The sequence below is a fragment of the Triticum aestivum genome, chromosome 7D (assembly GCF_018294505.1).
Source record: "Triticum aestivum cultivar Chinese Spring chromosome 7D, IWGSC CS RefSeq v2.1, whole genome shotgun sequence".
Taxonomy (NCBI): domain Eukaryota; kingdom Viridiplantae; phylum Streptophyta; class Magnoliopsida; order Poales; family Poaceae; genus Triticum; species Triticum aestivum.
Genome location: NC_057814.1, coordinates 540,055,332 through 540,061,331, shown reverse-complemented (window position 1 = coordinate 540,061,331; position 6,000 = coordinate 540,055,332). Strand labels below are relative to the sequence as shown.

Here is a 6,000-nt window from a genome sequence, read left to right as displayed (position 1 = left end):
ATCTTCACAGCGATTCTGCCACAGCCTTGGGTTGGTACCATCGAATTTCGGCAACTCCATATGTAGAGAATAAGACGAATGCTCAGCAGTATCCGCAACAGAGGAATCGCAGCCGGAAAAAAATTCTGGGGGAAGGATTGTGTTAACGCGCACCTCTGGCCGGGGGAGAAACATAGATGTTGTGTGATTTCCCCTGGTGCTCATGCTCGAAGCCTGCGGCGTCGTTGACAGCACCGCCTTGACTCTGCAGAGATGGCGAATTCCCGCCTCCCTTGGGGCTTGGTTCCGGCGACTCCCTGCTTAGATCCGCCTTGAGTTGCTCCAGATCTAGCGCCAACTCCTCGCAGATGCCGTCGGTCCGTGACGACATGAGGTTGTCGAGCACGGTGTTGTTCTCCTTGATGAGCTTGCTCATGGACGAGATCAGCGACTCGCTATGCTCCTTAAGTCGCTGATCCATGTCGTTGGCGAACTCGTGGCGCAGGAGATTGTAGACGGCGCGCCTGTCCGCGCTGAGGCTCTCCATGGCTTGCCGATGCCGGCGGTCGCCAAACCTGGTCCGATGGTGGTGCAGGGGAAACTCCAGGATGAAGGTTCTGAATACCAGATGTGAGGAACTTGCATATAGCTCTCTCGATCTAAGGATTCATGGCAGATGGAACTACGAATTCGAATTAGATAGAGGAATTCCTCCCAGCCTCCCACACCTCTCTTCAGATACAAGACCGGCCTCAGCCGTCCAATTCCTAGCCAAAACGAGACGAAGGCGTCAACGGCTATTTGAAATGCGTACACCCGCTTAGCGGGCCCAGTCTGGTCTTGCAAGCCACTGGGGAGGTCTCTTCGGCCGAGCCGATGATAACCCACAAGTATAGGCGATCGCAACAGTTTTCGAGGGTAGAGTATTCAACCCAAATTTATTGATTCGACACAAGGGGAGCCAAAGAATATTCTCAAGTATTAGCAGTTGAGTTGTCAATTCAACCACACCTGGATAACTTAGTATCTATAGCAAAGTATTTAGTAGCAAAGTAATATGATAGTAGTGGTAACGGTAACAAAGGTAACAGTAGCAAAAGTAATATTTTTGGTGTTTTGTAGTGATTGTAACAGTAGCAACGGAAAAGTAAATAAGCGAAGAACAGTATGTGAAAAGCTCGTAGGCATTGGATCGGTGATGGAGAATTATGCCGGATGCGGTTCATCATGTAACAGTCATAACATAGGGTGACACAGAACTAGCTCCAATTCATCAATGTAATGTAGGCATGTATTCCGAATATAGTCATACGTGCTTATGGAAAAGAACTTGCATGACATCTTTTGTCCTACCCTCCCGTGGCAGCGGGGTCCTAATGGAAACAAAGGAATATTAAGGCCTCCTTTTAATAGAGTACCGGAACAAAGCATTAACACATAGTGAATACATGAACTCCTCAAACTACGGTCATCACCGGGAGTGGTCCCGATTATTGTCACTTCGGGGTTGCCGAATCATAACACATAGTAGGTGACTATAGACTTGCAAGATAGGATCAAGAACTCACATATATTCATGAAAACATAATAGGTTCAGATCTGAAATCATGGCACTCGGGCCCTAGTGACAAGCATTAAGCATAGCAAAGCCATAGCAACATCAATCTCAGAACATAGTGGATACTAGGGATCAAACCCTAACAAAACTAACTCGATTACATGATAGATCTCATCCAACCCATCACCGTCCAGCAAGCCTACGATGGAATTACTCACGCACGGCGGTGAGCATCATGAAATTGGTGATGGAGGATGGTTGATGATGACGACGGCGACGGATTCCCCTCTCTGGAGCCCCGAACGGACTCTAGATCAGCCCTCCCGAGAGGTTTTAGGGCTTGGCGGCGGCTCCGTATCGTAAAACGCGATGAATACTTCTTTCTGATTTTTTCTCCCCGAACACGAATATATGGAGTTGGAGTTGAGGTCGGTGGAGTGTCAGGGGGCCCACGAGGCAGGGGCGCACCCAGGGGGGCAGGCGCGCCCCCACCCTCGTGGATAGGGTGTGGGCCCCCTGACGTGGATTCTTCTTCCAGCATTTTTAGTATTTTCCAAAAATACGTTCCGTGGAGTTTCAGGTCATTTCGAGAACTTTTGTTTCTGCACATAAATAACACCATGGAAAGTCTGCTAAAAACATCGTCAGTCCGAGTTAGTTCCATTCAAATCATGCAAGTTAGAGTCCAAAACAAGGGCAAAAGTGTTTGGAAAAGTAGATACGACGGAGACGTATCAGCCGACTTGGGCCTGCCTTGGTTTACTGTAGCCGTCATGCGCTTGTCGACAGCCGCTTGGTCTGCCAGAAGTGTCATTGTTGTCCATCAGTCGCTGACACCGTACTTTCGGGAGCACGAAACGCAAGGCTCGCATGGCGGTTTCGGTGCTGGCAACCCTGCTCGCCTCTTGTGCCCTGGTGGCGGCGAGCTTCGACAAGGAGTTCGACGTCACGTGCGGTCACGGGCGCGGCAAGATCCTCAACAACGGCCAGCTCCTCACGGTGGGGCTCAACAAAATCTCCGGCTCCGAGTTCCAGTCCAAGCACGAGTACCTCTACGGCAAGATCGACATGCAGCTCAAGCTCGTCCCCGGCAACTCCGCCGACACCGTCACCACCTACTACGTACGCCGACATTCATTCTTTCCTCTGCTTCTCGGTCTGATCGGATGACACGGTTGCCTAACTCTGTTTGGTTTGGTGTGTATGAACGTGCAGCTGTCGTCGCAGGGTCCGACGAATGACGAGATCGACTTCGAGTTCCAGGGCAATGTCACCAGCGAGCCATACACGCTGCACACCAACGTGTTCACGCAGGGGCAGGGCCAGCGGGAGCAGCAGTTCCGCCTCTGGTTCGATCCCACCAACGACTTCCACTCCTACTCCATCCTCTAGAACCCAAGCCACGTCATGTAATTCGATTGATCGCCGTCGCCCAACCTTCTTATTTCTTTCAAGAATGCCGGCGGCAGGCCATCTATTCATACACTAAATGGACTGACCGATCATGGTGTACATAAATGCAGCTTCATGGTGGACGACATGCCGATCAGGGACTTCAAGAACCTTGAGGGAAAGCGGATCACGCCCCAAGAACCAGCCGATGTGGCTGACTCCAGCCTCTGGAACGCCGATGACTCGGCCACGCAGGGCAGCCGCGTCAAGACGGACTGGTCCCATGCCCCATTCTCCGCCTCGTACCGTGGCTTCAAGGCCGACGCGTGCGTGGTGACCGCGGGCGGTCGGCCGCGCTGCAGCGCCAGCATGAGCAAGGAGGTCGCCCCCGGCACCGACGCGGCGGGCGAGTGGTACAACCAGGAGCTGGATGCGTTGGGTGTAGAGCAATTACATGATCTACAACTACTGCACCGACCCCAAGCGCGTCGCCAAGGGTGTCCCCACCGAGTGCTCCATGTAGTCCCCAATCCCCATGTCCATCGAACAATATGTGTGATAGCTGCTAGCATTAGACTGCGTATCAGTTGATCGTCGGAGGAAGACGGCCGGAGATAGGAAAGATGGGGTATATGTATATACCGAAATCAATCAATAAGGATTGGCAATGGGAAATGTGTAAAGTGGCCGGTGGTTCAATTCGTGTGTAATATATTGCCTCCTCTTATGTCGTGGATTTGTCACGGCAGATGTCCTTAGTGTCAGGACTTAGTCGCGAGGCCAACGCATCTATGTGGTAGCTTGAGAGGGGTTGAGCGGAATCGAGAGACGCAACACAAGACAAGGATTTAGACAGCTTCGGGCCCCGGGAAACATCATCTGGTAACAACCCTACATGCTGTTTGAGGCTAGGTCTCATTATGATCATGAAGGAGCTGCCGGTAAACCGGCTCTTGTGTCTAGCCCTAGAGATTGTTTCTTCTTACTTGTCCCTCTTTGGGGAGCCCTGCCCCTCCTTATATAGTTGAAGGGGCGGGTTACATGTGGAGTCCTATTAGGATTAGGACTAGTCTATCTCTAATACAAACCGGATACAAGTCCAGGTCTTAACTCCTTGTAAGACAAATATTCCTCACGCCTTTCCTTGTAAACCGGCCCACCATAGTATGAATCGGCCTTCATGAACCGCCCGTTGGGCCACCGGGTTTTGTCGCTCCTTTGACCCGCCTGCCGGATTATCAATGAATCGTAAACCGCCAGGTCCAAATGGGTCGCCAGTGAATCATCAAGTCTCAGCCGGGTCTGAAGTAAACCGCCAAGTCCGGCCGGGTTATACCTCCGACCGGTTTACATCGCGGGGTATATCCCCGACATTAGTCCCCAGTTTAATTTGGATTTATCCATGTTAAGTTGATCCTGTAAAACAAACACAAGAACAATTGACAGGTTGTGCTCCGGGTTAAGAATTCTTGTAGACCGGCACCTGATCATCCTTAAGTCCTTGTCATTTCCTCCTTCTAGAAAATCCGGGTCAATAGACCAGCTTCATAATTAATTTACTTGTAGAATAAATATTGTAAATAAAGAATCCATTTGAACCGGCCTTCAATGCTCTGACTTGAAAAAAATATTGGTCTTCAAATATTCAACTGATATCCGCCGGTTTGAAAATGTAGAACTTGCCGGTTTATCATTGTCAAAATTGCCGGTTTATAAATATTGATGGCACCGGGTCATAATTGTTGTCGACACCGGGTCATGTAATTGATCTTCCTGATTTGCTCAAAACTGATAAACTGAAGATTTCCTCCTTTATATGCATAATACCTGTAGCCCCCAAGTCTTAAGAGGAGAACATAGTGATAACTTAAGACTTGCTCCAATAAGCATTTTCAACCTTGAAGAAATCCAGTTTGTTCATCTCAATCATATAAACTGAATACTCCATATATGTAGCCCCCAAGTACCGGGTTGTCATGCTTGCAGCAACCTGGGACTTGTAATTGCTTATAAAAACTTCAATCAGTGTAGCCCCGAAGGGCCGGCTTAGTAAGATAATACTGAACCGGGACTTGATATATACTTCAATGAAAATAACATCTTATAATGTAGCTTCCATCGTAGGGCTTGAACCCACGCCCACAAGGTTAAGAGCTTTGTGCTTTACCAACTGAGCAATGAACCCTTTAATATAATGGATTAAGTCTTGTATACCTTGAATGTTTGACAGGAGCAATTGGTAGCCCCCAAGGGCCGGCTCATTATGATGTGATGAGTCGGGTCTTCAATAAGGCCAATAAAAAATGACTTTGCATTAGCCCCCAAGTGTCATGGTGCATGCTTGCAGCGACATGAGACTTGCATGTAATCTTAATTAGAATAATGTAGCCCCCAAGTGCCGGGTCGTAAGCTTGCAGCGACTCGGGACTATTCCTTCCATTGTAGAATAAATCATATCCTTTGATAAAATAATAGCCATTGCGCTAAAGCGACTTTGAAAATCTCAATAATATCGGTTACTAATAACCATAATAAAAATCCAGCCATGTTGGCTATTCAAGATAATATAATCCGGTATGAAAACCTTATTCATTCAATATCATAATGAAAATTCAGCCAAGTTTGGTTATTTGAATAATATAACCCAATGATTTATAAGCGCATGATTCCAATGGCGCAATCCAAATATATACTGGCGACTTACAGTCCAGAGCCAGGCCGGTTTAATAAACACTGAATAATTTATCATCATGCTGGTGACATATAGTCGAAAGCCATGCCGGTTAATAAACGCCGGTGATTTATAATCATGCTTTATTCAACCTGTTTCTGCATACAACAAGTTTAAAGTGTCCTGGCGGTTTATCGCCGAACGGGTCATAATGCCCAACATATAACCCGGGTTTATAACCAAGGCTGCACTTAAGAATAATGAAATATGAAATATATCATACCTGTGACATTGAATCACATCGTTGGTTTACCAACTTTTTGTAGTAAGGGTGATAACCCCAATCTTGAGTACTAATAACTCCTTCCATATTGTGCCGGTTTATGATAAAACCGTGTCG

The 6,000-nt window shown here is 47.9% G+C and overlaps 1 pseudogene; it reads left to right on the top strand.

Moving 5' to 3' along the window:
- The first annotated feature begins 2,407 nt into the window (after positions 1–2,407).
- On the top strand, positions 2,408–3,452 carry LOC123170264 (probable xyloglucan endotransglucosylase/hydrolase protein 25; annotated as a pseudogene).
- Positions 3,453–6,000: the final 2,548 nt, after the last annotated feature.